Genomic DNA, 15,344 nt, shown 5'->3' with positions numbered 1-15,344 from the left:
TAGATTTCCTATTTCCTATTTGGTGAAGGTGTGTTTACTGGTTTTCTTTCTCTTGGGAACAATGAAATGATCTAAAATTGAAAGTGTTGATAGACTGTTGACTTTGGGCATTATACATGATGCGTAATGAATGCAGGTGGCTGAAGGATGCAGTGACTGAGAAGCAGAGTGGGGAAAGATGGTGTATATGTATGATTGAATATTGTGCCGCTACAAAAAGGAATGAAGTCGTGAGGCATGCAATGATGTGAATGAACCTGTGGGACATTTGGTGAGGCAAAATAAACCGGAAATGAAAGAGCAGCTATTGTATGGTCTCCTTTAGAAAATGCTTATAAGAAAACAGGGGTCTAGATCTTAAGCTCTTATAGCAGTTACATTTAGTCCAGAGTAGTAATTATTATTTTTGGAATTTGAGAGGCTGTTTTATAGATCTATAACCTGGTATTTAGAAATAAGAATGGAGCCCATCAGGTCCCGATTAAGGTGATTCAGAACACGGGGTAAGGAAGACATTGTCTTTATTTTACAACTGCACCTAATCTTTGAGACCAAAGGAAAAAAGATTTATTTTGTCCGAAACCTCAATTTTCTGTAGCACATAATCTAACTCAACCTGTCTGGATAGCTCATTTGAACAACTGAAACACAGGGATCCCAGAATAAGAATGGGGCCTTTAATCCTATATAGCTTAATGTAATACTTGGATACACCCTAGAATATATTAAGCAGATAATCAAAAAGTATTTGCAAAATCCCTTGAGGGATGGGAGAATAAATATGGAACTATTCAACTTTACCATCAAGGAATCCCCTGATACTGTGTCAAATATTAGGGGCACCCAAATCAATAGGTCCAGACCTTGATCTTGAGACTTACTCTTGTGAAGTTTATGCAAGTAGTGGAGAAGCTTAGCCTACCTATACGAACGCCTAAAGTTACTTCTTAAGGACCTCTTTTGTTGCTCAGATATGGCCTCACTCTAAGCCCAACTATGAAAGTGAAATCATTGCCCTCCCCACTATGTGGGACATGATATCCAGGGGTGAAAGTCTCCCTGGAGCATGGGAGATGACTCCCATTGATGAGTCTGGCCCAGGCACCATGGGATCAACAACGATATCCTGACCAAAAGGGGGGAAATAAGTGTAACGAATAAAATATCAGTGGCTAAGAGAGTTCAAATAGAGTCAAGAGGCTACTCTGGAGGTTACTCTTATGCAAGCTTCAGTTAGACATTGCTACCTATCATAACTTGCCAACCCCCATCCAAAAGCATTCCAGCCAATCCTAAGGAATACCTAGGACAATGTATAAGATTTTACAAAGGTTCCATACACTAGAGCATTTTCTAGAAATCTACAACCTCCAGATGGGTCCCTGGACCATATAACTCCTGAAACCCAGAGGGTCCAGCCTCTCCAGGACATCAGCTAGTTGCATCTCCCTACCCCATATTATAGACAGCTCCTTCGAACATGAAAAGTTAGAATGGGCATATCCCAAATACCCTTAAACAGTGGAATAGAAAGATCAAAGGTGATGGTGGAGTTATACAGAGAAGGTAGGGTTTAACAAACGAATATGATTGCTGAATCATTAAATTGATATTTCTTTTAGTCTCCAGTATCTTAGAACAGCTAGAAGTATTAACCTAAAATTGTGGAAGTGCAATCCATACAAAACTCTGAAATCTGCTCCACTAATTGTTGTGCTGTGCTTTGAAATTTATCGCTTTTTGGAACATGTTATTTTTCACAAAAAAGAAAAAAGAAGTTGATTGTGATGATAAAAAAAAATTATTCCTTCTAGCCTCCTATATTCCGGAGCAGCTAGAAGGAAAAATCTGAGAGGATGGTATGGTAGCCCATAACAAACTCTGGGATCTGTCCTGTAAACACTTGTTGAAGAGTGCTTTGAAAACTATTGCTTTTTTCTTTCTTTACTTTGTATATATGTTATTTTATACAATAAAAGTAAAAAGAAAGTTACTGGGATGGACAGCCCCACCATCCCAGTGAAACTGGGTAGAATGAAGGAAAAACAAAGACAGTAGGGGAAGAAGACAGGACAAGAGTGATGGACAGCTGTGAGTAGAGGGAACATGTAGTCCTGTAATTTTTGTCTTCTCCCTTCTCATCCTGCCACACAGTATTTTTCTTTTGTAGTACCACCTTTATTAAGAACTCACCAGCAGTATAGTGGAGACATAGGCACCTTTATCATAAAAGTTGATTTATCACCCTAAATTTTCATTCAAGTTCACCGAAGTTAGTTAAATCTTCAGCTCTGTGTCCGTATGCTTTATTTTATCCTTCAAACCCACCAAACACTTAGTGCCTGGACAGTAAACCTAGGTCATTTTCTTATGGAGTCTGAAGTGACTACCTAATATAGCTGATACTGTGTCTGCCTCAGAGCTACTTTTCTTAATTGACAGAACTTCAGGTTCAAGGACAAGGTGGGGAGGAGGGAGTTAGGGAGGGGGAAGGGGATGTTTTTCCCATACCATGGGAGCAGCCTTAGAGGAGTCCAACAATTCTAAATCCTAACCTGGCCTTTCAGGTCATTATGAAGCAATATTTGTCATAGAAAGAGATATACCATTTTATTTAAGGCTTATTAGTTGATTTAAACATGTCAAATATTTAGACTTAAGATACATGGGCCCTGAACTCTTGCCCTCACTCTGCAAATGTTACAAATATTACAAGTGGGCCAGAATAAACATCTGCTGTATCAACCCTTCCCTGAATTCACTCCATGTCCCAGTTTGTTACCTGAACATAATGGGCCCTTTGCTTCCAAAAAATGGTGTATTTTAGTAGCCCTTCCTACTTCAGGGCTCCCCTAGTCCCTGGGTCAGAGTAGAGTACAACTACCAAACATCTTGCCCCTCTAATCACGCCTAATGGCATAGCCCCTCCCACTGGTCTCTTTCCTTGCTCTCTAGGTGTTTGCACATGCAAAACCTCCTCTTCAATACCACTTCTCTTCCTCCACTCCCTTAAGTACGAAGTTGGAGTGCTCAGCATGGTAGGCACACCTATTTGGAACCCCTTTAGACTCAGCACAAATCCTCTGAAGAACATTCTGCTTCTCTGACAACCCTCAGGTCTGAATTATCAATGCCCTATTTGATTTCCCTCCCTATGTCTCAAAAATATACTGAGATAACTACAGAGCAGATTTTATTGTATTTATTTACTTTGCACATAGCAACGATCAAGGGATCTACAAAGAAGTAAAAAAGTTGTCAGAATGTGCCTCTGGGCATTGAAAAGGCAATTTAACCTCTTCATTTTAAAACAGAATTTGTGGTTAAATATGAGGAAAAAAATTAATGGAACATTCTCAGAGTCAGAATAAACCAAGAGTTGTTCACTGAGAAATATGGGAGTGAAGTGTAACAGCTAAGCTACCAGGATTACTTGGGTGAAAGACATCTATCTAAATGAACTGTTCACTATTCACTGGGAGTATAAAGGAAGTAATATCCAATCAGTAAAAACAGCATTATCAAAAGGCAAAGATACAGTATCAGGAAAGATACACGTTTTAGAGAGGAAATGCAAAATCTAGCAATTGATTGTACAATGTCATATTATACCAACCTCAACAAAACCTGCTGTTGGTTTTTCTGATCTGTTCCACTCAGAATTTAAAGGAAGAATTAAATATTCAAACCTGAAGTTCTGTCAATTAAGAAAAGTAGCTCTGAGGCAGACACAGTAACAGCTATATCAGGTAGTCACTTCAGACTCCATAAGAAAATGAGGCTTGACCTGCTTCCTTGATCATGTCCTATCCCCTGCTCCATGCATCCAACCATCCCTTAGACTTGTACAGCCAGCACTTCAAAGGACAGACCCAGAAAGGGGCATACCCAGGCCCTGGAAGCAGATTTGAGACCATTCAGAGGTCCCAGATCCTGGAGTATGGTCTAGTGGGGACACACCCTTTGTCCTGAGGTCTAGACTCATGGCCCTTTGGGGAGGGGCATGGATGGAAGAGGGCCAAAGTGAGGCCTCTAAAGCTTGGAGCTCAGGACAGAGGCTCCTCTTTCCTGGGTCTAAGAGCAATACTATATTAACAACTAGTACCGCATAAACACTAACAAATCAGAATCAATTTCTAGCCCCTCAAATCACATTGTACAAGGAACTGTCTATTTGGTGTGTCCTTTCAGTTTCAATAATGTCAACAAGGAACCCTGTGCCTGTGCATCACCATGTGGTTCTAGCCATAAGGAATGCTACATGACAATAAATTTTTGTGTGTGTGCATGGTCTGGGAATCGAACCCGGGTCTGCAATAAGGAAGGTGAGCATTCTACCACTGAGCCACCTGTGCACCCCCACATGATAATACATTTTAAAACATCAACACTGTTGATAAAAAAGTTGTGAAAGTATTAAATTTCTTCATATTAACAGATGTTAATTGAGTACCTCCTAAGTAGAATACGCAGTACTTAAAGCTTTGGGAGAGAAACACAAATAAATCCCCTAAGGTCCCAACCATTTAGAAATTTACAGTCCAGGATTTGGGGGGGATGTGAAGAGAATAGATACACGCATATGTATATATAATGCTAATATAAGTTAGAATATGAGATGTGCTGCCACAGAATATGAGATAAGGTATCAATGCTAGTGAAGTAGCACCTAGGAATCCTTAACTAAATGTGGAAACAAGGTGATTCAGTCTCAAATCCCTGGGCTTTTCTTCGCTGATCCTTTACTCTGGTCAACTATGATTTTAGCTTCTTTTTTCCTTAAACAGTTTCTAGAGATTAAAACCATTCTCTCCCTTGCATCTTTTGATTTTTCTCCTTTTTATTGTGAAACATTTCAGACTTACACAAAGCCATAAAGAATGCTACTGTAAACGTCCATGTACCAACACCTAGCTTAAGGAAATATAACATTACAAATACAGTTGAAGCCCACTATATACTCCTCCACAATAGAATCACCTTCTGTTTCTCTTCCGAAGAGTTAAGCACTATCCTATATGTGGTGTGTATCTTTCCCATGCATGCCTTTATTTTTTGGCATAGGCTCCAGAAAGTGAACCCTGGTCTCCTGCATGGCAGGCGAGAATTCTGCCACTGAACCACCACTGTCCGCCCCCCATACATGTAAATCTCCCTGGCAATGTGGGAAAAACAGTTAAAGAGTCACAGTTGAATATCAGGTTTGAATATTCAACTCTTTCTTTAAATACTGAGTAGAATAGCTCAGAAAAACCAACAGCTGGTTTTGCTGAGGTTGGTATGATATGACATTGTACAATCAATTTCTGGATTTTGCATTTTCTCTCTAAAACATATATCTTTCTGATTTAGTTGGTCTTGGGTGGCATGAAGATGTCCATTTTTAACAAGTTCCCAGGTAATACTAATGCTGCTGTCCTGGAGACTACATTTTGAGAACCACTGCTCCAAATCAAAGTCTGGACCCAAACTCAGCATCACCATCTGGTTTCTATGCAAGCTGGGTCATCCAAAAGGTTTCCTTTAAAAATATGCTGTATAGCAGCATGGTCCAACACACATGTAATGTGAGCCCCATGTATAATTCTCAGTTTTCTAGTAGGCACATTAAAAAAGTAAAAGGAAACTGGTGAAATTAATTTCAATACTGTATTTTGTTTAACTTAATATATTATCATTTCAACATGTAATCAGTATAAAATTATTAGTGAGATAGTTTACATTAATTTTTATATTTGTAGCACATCTCAAATTGGACTAGCTGCATTGCAACTGCTTAGTAGCCATATGTGGTTAGTGACTAATACAGTGGAAAGCACAGCTCCAAAGACTTGGCCTCTATCTCTGTTTTTACTAAAATTATTTTAAATGACATTTTAGCTCATTTTGGACTGCAATAAAATAATTACAAACAGGCTTACCAAATTGTGGAAAATGATCCCTTTCAGTGAAGGGAAGGTGGGCCAAAAACAAAAAGAGGTATAAGAGATTTGAGTCAGGATTATTTATCTAAAAACAATCTGCCCAAATTTCAGCTTATTCATTTAAAACATACTTTTATTTTTAACTTGAACAAATGATGTCAAATATTTTGTAAAAGATAAAAGTCAGATGTCATTGGTATTGGTATTTCTTTTTGAGTGATGAACTCTAGAGTGAAATTAGTGTTAATAAGATTCCCATGGGCTTCTGAAAAATGAAAAACCTAAAAACAGTGAAGAATGGGTTCTTTCTTCTTTCTCCACCCTTTTCTTTCTGTTCCTCCCAACTACAAAGGATGAAATGAAAGGAAATTAACAATTATATAACATTAACACGTACTAGTGACTTTCTAAATCTAAGAAAATCGTCATCCCTATGTATGTCTACTGTGTTTGTGTGCTATAATATCAACAAGAAGAGACCACGACCTTTTCCTCTTGTCACTTGCATGCTTGGATATCAGAGTGCTCATGCATCCAAGGGCTTCAGTCATGTGATCACACCAACATTGTCTCCTTCTTGCCTATCACCATAAATGCTTGTTTGCTGGTAGCCTTTTTGCCTTGAGAAGCCATTCTGGGATTTACATAAATCTCCCCACCTTAAATGTCTGGGTATCCACAAATGATACTCCCATACTCTCCCAGACCCTCAGTTTTCATATCTACCATATGAGCAAGAGGCTGTTATTGTGAAATACACAGCTGTGAAAAAAAAGTTAATCATTTAAATATACTAAAAGACAAGTTACACCTTAAGAGTTAATTATCAATTCAGTGATATAAAAATCAAACTATGACTAAGTTTCATTCCTCTTGGCTATTATATAAAATACAAATACCTACAACCGAATGAATATTTAAGTATTAATCATCAAATGTGGTCCTACTTGAAATTCTTAACTTTTTGATATTTGTAAGCAGTGACATTCTAAAAGGCACTGTCTCCTTAGTACACAAGACTGTACTTCTGTGGCCAAGTGAAGAAGGCCCAACTGGTGCGTGGCCCAGCTACTTTAACTGTTTCTTCTGGTAACCATTTTCTAAATAATACTGGTCTCAGTTAGTAGGTCTGGAATATTTACCCATTAATAATCTTACAGTGGAAGACAAAGGATCCACAAGACAAACAAATATTCATGCATTATATTTCAAAACATACTGCATTTTATATGAGCTATCAGTAACAGGAAAATGCCAGGAATGGTTAGATGATATTCAAAGCTATACATAGATATCTGGATTTTCTGGGCTTGCCCTCAGATCTAGGTCCAGATCTTTTTCAGGTCCTTCTTGTTCTTCATTTTTCTTCTCTTTCTCCTCCTCTGCTGCTTCCTTCTCTTCCTCACCACCAGTTTTTTGGGCCTCTTCATCAGAGTTTTCATACTGATATCTATTCACTTCTTTAGTAAAGAATAATACAGACTTTGGTACCACATAGTCATGGAAAAAATATGCCAATTCATAATCAGTAGGGACATTCAGTACTCTTCTATTAAGAGAATCAGGAAGGATAAACGTAACTAACAAAAAGAATAGCCAGGCACCTTCCTATTGGTTGATTCAATATTTCCATGGCTCTCACATTTCTGCTGCTTGATAGTTTTCATGGTGATATTATTTCCCTCTTTTCAATAAATCTCACATCCTGTGCTGCTGATTATTTCTGGCCTGGAGAAAAGGGGATCATAATCACCAGGGTGTGATTGCATTCCATGTGTTTTGGGCAGAATTTTGCACAAATTCTATGGTGAAGCTCACTGATTCCCTGACCCCCTAATATCTGATTTTTACCAAGTGCTCCCTTATCAGTTCATCATTTTGTGGGATCAACTTTCTAATAATCTTTACACTATTTTAAAGTCATCAACCAAAAGTCAGCAAACCAAAATTTGTTGACTCTTTTCCTTCAGGCTTCCCTTCCACTTCCTCCTAATCTTCCCTCTGAACAGGTACCTCCCACTAATATCCATGGTGGACTCATAATTGCATTGACATCTCTGATCTCTCATGAAACAGATGTTGGTGGAAAGCAGCATATTTTTCTCAAGACTCTAAGGGCCATTACAGCATTAGGCTTCTACTTGGGTACACTCAGCTTTAAGTTTTTTGAGGGCCCTGGCCCATTGCTTCTCTGCCTGAGGTAAACCTGGAGTATGGCCAGCAAGGGAATCACTGCACCAACATCACACACCCGCCAAGCGGCCACGGTTGCCTGAGGCTTTGGCCTGCCCGGGTCCTGGCATCAGTCCCCTAGGGACCCAGGTCCCTGCCTACTAGGCGGCTGCCCCGTCAACCAGCACCTGGCCCTCCGTACTCGTTTCTTACCTTCAGAACCTGCTGCCTGTTGGCTCCTCAGGCTGGAGAGCAGATGCATTTCCCCCTGCCTGGCCCTCCGCTTTCCAGGATGAGCGGCCGTCTCCCGGGTCCTTGGGCTGCCGAAGTGCGAATGGTTCTTCCGGGTCCTCAGGTGCCCGGAGCTTGGGTGGCTCCCAGGGGCTGTGGCAATGACAGCAAAGATGGCGGTCACCAAGGCGGTTGGTAGTGCCGCCTGCCTTGAGGCGGAGGGGCGGGCCGAGGAGGGGGCCGCTGAGGAGACAGCAGTCTGTCACGGTGCTTCGGGGGCCTCACGACCGGAAGAGCAGGGTCTGACCCCAGGAGCCACCACCAAGCCTACACTGAAGCGGGCAGTGAACAAGGTGGGAAAGAGTCACCCGGCCAAGTGACGGAGGGCGGGGCCAGAAACGGCCAACAAAGGGAGCTCTGAGCTCATTTGCTGACAAGTGAGGATTGACGTGCCCCGTGTCCAACAAGACCTTCAGCTTCTGGAGTTCCCGTCTTGCATCCCTTTCCCTTGATGCTTTGTGGGTTGGGGCTGTGCCACCTTTTAGGCCCACTCAGGTCCAGTCATTTAGTTTTACGATTGCCCCCAAAGCTAAAGTGGTCCAAAACGGAGGCACCCCGGGAAGCGTACAGTGTAAGGAGTTCCCTGATATCAGCCTGCTGTATGTATAGCTCAGACCTCAGCAGTAGAAAAACCTTCCCAGAGAGAGAGAATTTGGGTGATTTAACCTGAAAGCAACCTAGAGAAGCATGCATAAAGTTGAAGTAGATGCAGTCAGAACACGAGCTGGACAGTATTTAACAAATTCTGTCAACTTCACTTAAAACCTCCAAAGAATGGACAAAGAGATTTTGTTAGGGTAGTTGTGAAGGATGACACTGGAGTTACTAGGGTTACAAAGGAACACTTACAGTTTCATAGGGAAGTTGGTAGCCTGCAAGAGCTATGGAACAATGGGAGCCAAGAGCCCAGCATTGAAAACTAATGAAATATACATAAATTATACAATTTTAGAACCTATATTCAGACCAACATCCTGCACTTGTGGTTAACTGCATCTTGCTTCTCTGCTCAAGCAGAGAAGCTGGATTCAACAGGTTCTGACATCTGGGGGAGAGTCAGATACTTGTCTCTGCAGACGTAATTAAACTCTTTGAATTCCCTACTTACATAGTGGTTCTTCTAGCTTAAAGCGGTCACTGTTATTTTCCTAAGACGTTGGTGATTTCCCAACCTAACAATTCCTTTTCTTTTTTTTTATGGTATATGGCAGGGGTCACATTTCATTATTTTTCCATGGAAGCATCCCATTATTGTAGCACCATTTGTTGAATTTTTGTTTGTTTATTTTGTTTTGTTTGTTTGTTTTTGGGAGGTGTGTGGGCTGGAAATTGAAACCGAGTCTCCCACATAGTAGGCAAGAATTCTATCACTCAACTACCCTTGCACCCCACCTCCAACAATTCCTTTTAAAGGACCAGGTCATCTGATAAGGGCTAGGCACAACAGACATCAAAAGGGCAGGCTTCTTGAATGTTTCTGTGGTAACAGTCCAAGACTTTTCATTGATTTTAAGATTCACTTAGTAAAGACCTGAAGTGTAATAATTCTGAAAATCATGGAGAAATCAACAGCTATGTTATACTTATTCTGCAAAAAAAAATGTTTTGCAACACTAAAAATATTTCTTGGATAAAAACATAACAATTGACATATATTTAACATTGCATGGAATGTTAAATTAACATTGTAGGAAAAATAGCACTGGTAAATCCTGTCAAGGCAAAGAGGGCTCTTTTTCCCTGTCCTCAACCTAACCAAATTTCAATGTTCCCACCCCCTCTGTCCCAACCGCAAGAAGGGAGCATGGTGTTGTCATAAATCATTGGTTTATATCTACAAGGGAAGAGAAAAATCTCTAATACAAAATTTTCAATATAAAGACAGCAAAACTAAAAAAAAAAAAGGACAGCAAAACTGAGACTGAACTCCAATCTGGGTCTAGAGTTGGTTTTAACATTGCCTTCTGATGTGATCTTGGGAGAATTGCTTATCATTTCTAGGCCTTAGTTTTATCTGTGAAGTTAGGGTAATGATTACTTAGCCTCTTCATAAGGTTACTATAAGTATCAAATAGGATATTGGGCATGAAAGCCCTTTTTATTCTGTGAAATGCTATATGTGCATATGATACTTTTATACCAATGACAGTTTTTCTTGTTCTTGAATTACTGGTGACAAGCAATTGAGTAGCCTCTCAGGCCTACAGAGATTCTTCTAATTTGGATTTGGAGTAATCAGTTGTTTCCAGGTTATATACTTCTGCCTTGACTAAGTACATAACATGGTGTCAAGATTTGAGATAGTTGGATGGAATGAGATGATATTATATTTGACATTAATCATGTGTTGCAAATATTTTTCCTAGTTTGATTTTTGCCTTCTAAGTTGATTACTGTTTCCCAGTACATAGTTTTCATTTTTATAGACAAAGCCTAATAATTTCTTTTTCATGGTTTTAACTTCATTGTGAACTTGTAAATATTTTCTCATCCAGAGATAAATATATTTTATATTTTATTATTTTTGGATGTCTTTTGCATGTCTACATTTAACTCCTTCATCCATCTAGAATTAATGTTGACATGTGGTATAGAATTAAAATCTCCGTTGATCTTTTATTTTAAATAGCTAATCATATGACCATTCATTTGTTGAGTAATTCTCCTCTACACTGATGTCTGACCATGTTTTCTTTTTTTTGATATTTTTATTGACAAATCTTCACACACGTATAGTCCACAGTCCATACATGGTGTGCAACCAGTGGCTCACAATATCATCACATAGTTGTGTATTCATCAGCATTAGAACATTTGCATTACTCCAGAAAAAGAAACAAAAAAAAACCACACACACATTCCATACCCTTTACCCCTCCCTCTCATTGACTTTTAGTATTTCAATCTATCCAATTTATTTTATCCCTTATCCCCCCATTATTTATTTATTTTTATCCATATTTTTATCATCTGTCCATACCCTGGATAAAAGGATCATCAGACACAAGGCTTTCACCATCACACAGTCACATTGTAAAAGCTATATAGTTATACAATCATCTTTAAGAATCAAGGCTTCTGGAACACAGCTCAACAGGTTCAGGTACTTCTCTCCAGCTACTCCAATATGCCATAAACTAAAACGGCCTATCTATATAATGCATAAGAACAACCTCCAGGTTAACCTTTTGTCTCTACTTAAAGTCTCTCAGCCACTGAAGCTTTATTTTTTCTCATTTCTCTCTTCCCCCTTTTGGTCAAGAAGACTTTCTCAATCCCATGGTGCCAGTCCCTAGCTCATCCCAGGAGTTCTGTTCCACATTGCCAGGGAGAGTTACACCCCAGGGAATTATATCCCATGAAGAGGGAAGGGCAGTGAGTTCACCTGCTGAGTTGTCTTAGAGAGGCCACATGTGAGCAACAAAAGAGGTTCTCTGGGAGGGGGGGTGACTCTTAGGCATAATTATAAGTAGGCTTAGCCTGTCCTTTGCAGAAATAAGTTTCATAGGGACAAACCCCAAGATCAAGGACTCAGTTTATTGATTTGGTTGTCCTACTGCTTGAGAGAATATCATGAATTCTCCAAATGGTGAAGTTGAGTATTTCCTCCATTCTCTCCAGTCCCCCAAGGAGATTTTGCAAATATTTCTTTATTCACTGCCCAAATTACTCTGGGATAAATCAGGACATCACACTAACCTGGAAAAACCAACAAGATCTCATGCCCTATTCAAGATTACATGTATTCATGGTGTTAAACTAAATTGACCATTCAAGTTAAATTAGGTAATATGCTACCCAAAATATAAATTTTGAACCAAATAAACTGCTATCCCTTTGGTCTCAAATAGAAATGTAGATATTATCATCCTCCACCCTGTATTCTGAACTACCTTAGTCTTATCCAGATAAGTGTCATTCATATCTCTAGTTGAAGTATAATCCCTTTTTCAACAGTCTTATATGGGGAAATGCTGACTTTCATAGCTTCAGAGCTCTAACTCTGCACCTCAGGTGTCACATAAATACCCAAAGTTTCTGGGAAGGACCAGGTTATATACAAACAGCTCAGTATTTCAGAATTTAGAAATAATAGTTACAATTCCTGAATATATGTGACTGCAGTAAGAGCTTACAAACTAGGACCCATTTCCAAAAGCCCCAACCTGACAACCCTTAGTCTCAACTTCAAGTCACCAAGTTTTTATATTGTAGTTAGTCCATATGAGTGAGGCATGATAATATTTGTCTTTTTGTTTCTGACATTTCATTCAACAATGGTCTTTAAGGACATTCACCTAATTGCATTCCTCACAACTTCATTCCTTCTTGTGGCCCATCAGTAGTCCATTGTATGCATACACCACAACTCCCACTTCCTTCCTTCAGTCATTGTGCCCTTAGGCCACCTCCATTCCATTGTGAATCCTGAACACTGTCACCATAAACACCAGTGTGCAAATCCATTTGTGTCCCCACTCTCAGTTCCTTCAGCTATTTACTGAGCAACATGGTTACAAGATCATATGGCAACCCCACCCTAGCCTCCTATGGGACCACCACACTGCCCTCCAAGGGGCTACATCTCTCAATTTCCCTACTGACAGTGAATAGGTATGTCTCTTTCCCTGCATTTTCTTTAGTATTTGTTTCTCTCTGTTCTTTTTTTTTTTTTTGCATTTCATTATTTATTAGATGCTTAAGCTTTGGCAGTAAGTTTTTACAAACTGATGAACAGTGACAAATTATTTCTCCCACAGAACTATAACCACATATTCCCAGACAGTATAAATATGTGGTTGAACTAACAGTAATACAAATCATCATTTATCAAATTACATAATAAAAAAATTATCAAGTATCCAAATATTAAGTTACACAGCTCAAAAGGCATACAAAATATTAGATATCTTCTGAATCATTACCAGAAACCTACTTTTTTTTGCAAGAGAGATTGGGGAAAAAAGGGAAAAAATCACACTTGGAACAAAAATAATAGTTCGTAAACAACTTCCAATAGATATGGAAAAAAATTACAAGAATTTCAGGAATTTTGATTAAGAATTATCGTAGCTACCTTAACAAAGCATCTCTACCTTAAAAAAGTATTTACTAAATTAAAGAGCATATTCTACATGTTCTGCACAAGACAAAAGCAATATTTTACTGAAAGTATTAAATAGCTCCCTCCCATCCATTTGTCAGGTCCTCCCGGTTAAGTTGCACCCCGAAATGCAAACATTAAATTAACTGTAAGGCTTTTTTTTGTCTGCAGACATTAAAGACATGCTTCTGTACACTGTTGATTTTCAAAATGGAGGTTTTCTCTAATGTCACAAAATGAGTTACAGAGAGTAAATAATCACCATCAGACCTGTACAAGCCTGATGTACATTGGTACAAATGTGAGAGATGTGAACATAGAGTGAACAGACAAATAACCACATAGGCCTTACTTTCAATGTTTGAAATGACTGAAGAAATAAACCACATAAGGTCTACAGCGTTCACAGTTCCTGGGATTTTTAAGTTCTGTATGATACTAAAAATATGCAAAAATAATGCTGGGTATTTTTGTACCTAATCTCTCTAAATTTTGTATATATTGGTGAGGTTTTGGCATGAGAAGAGATTTAAAAGAGGATGTGTGACTCAATACTGCATGATTTCAGGAAAGGTTAACTGTTACAAATGATAAGCCCATTTTAAATGCTGACCAGCAAGAAATTTTTTGCTAAGTGTCCAAATAGGCTGACTGCAACCCAAACATAGAGGTTGCAATTCTATCAAACTTGTAGCATGATAAAACTGCTTTTCAGTACTCCTATGGAAGTTTCTATGGACTTGTTCACCAATATGTTGGCTAATATGTATGGCAAATTTGATCCTTCCTCTCTCATGTTCCACTTCCAAGGTAATAGTGTTAGGCATCCTAATTTTATTTAAGTTTATTAAATTGTTTCTGTGACCATTGGAGTTTTTGAAGTGCAGCTGCATCGTAGGCCAATACTTCTCCAAGTACAAAAGTTATTTGCTGTTAAAAGCGCCACACCACTTTTGTCTGATGAACTGTAGTGCTTCTTCATATTTCGTTCCACCTTCAATCAATGCTAGGGCAACAAACACTGGAGCTCTCCCAAAACCTGCAACACAATGAACAACAATGCAGCCACCGGGTTCTTCAGGAAACTTAATCTTACAAGACTTAACCAAGCATCAACAATCTGGTTGGATGGATGTGCACCATCATCAAAAGGCCAATGAAGAACATGGGTGCCTTCTTTCTCCACAAAAGCAGTATCATAAGTTGCTTCACATACTTTCACTATTGTGCTAACTCCATACTTCTTAAGTTCCTCTGCAAATTTTCTTAAGGTTGCACTGGTCATATTGTGTTTAATAAGAAATCTCATGTTCTTGTATGTGACTTCCACAGGAGCTGAGCAATTCAATCAAGCCATGTTAATTTAGTTAAAAAAAAACACTCAATAGGGTTATGAAAGAATTTTAAAAATTGAATACCAAAATGATGTAAAGAAACTGAAGTCTGCTTTAATATACTCCACTTGAAATTCTCAGTGCTTTGAGTATGAAGTTTGGAGTAATGGGAAATGAAATGAACCTCCTAACAAGAAGCAGCGATTCTTCAATCCAGTAAGACTGAGGCAATATAAAGTAGTGCACTGAGGTTTACCACATCCAGGTCAGAAAGCTTGTAAAATGCTCTGCAGATTTCAACTGAACACTTCTGTGTCCAGGTTAACCACTCTCATGGGGGCATTGATGACATAGTAATGAGTTTCTACAGTTCCCTTGTCTACCTAGAGGTCATGTTTTGCCTGGCAGTAATGTCCACTGCCATTCAGAAACTTCATAATGTGCGAGCAAGAACACCACAGAACTGGGGAATATGTTTCCTCATTGAAGACTGTGACATAATCATGCAGCCAGTCTCAA

The 15,344-nt window shown here is 39.0% G+C and overlaps 1 pseudogene; it reads right to left on the bottom strand.

Annotated features, from left to right (window-relative positions):
- Positions 1-14,072: 14,072 nt before the first annotated feature.
- On the bottom strand, positions 14,073-14,848 carry LOC143671799 (protein tyrosine phosphatase type IVA 1 pseudogene; annotated as a pseudogene).
- Positions 14,849-15,344: the final 496 nt, after the last annotated feature.

Source organism: Tamandua tetradactyla, chromosome X, assembly GCF_023851605.1.
Source record: "Tamandua tetradactyla isolate mTamTet1 chromosome X, mTamTet1.pri, whole genome shotgun sequence".
Taxonomy (NCBI): Eukaryota; Metazoa; Chordata; class Mammalia; order Pilosa; family Myrmecophagidae; genus Tamandua; species Tamandua tetradactyla.
The sequence above is the reverse complement of the archived record's forward strand: the minus strand, read 5'-3'. Positions and strand labels throughout refer to the sequence as shown.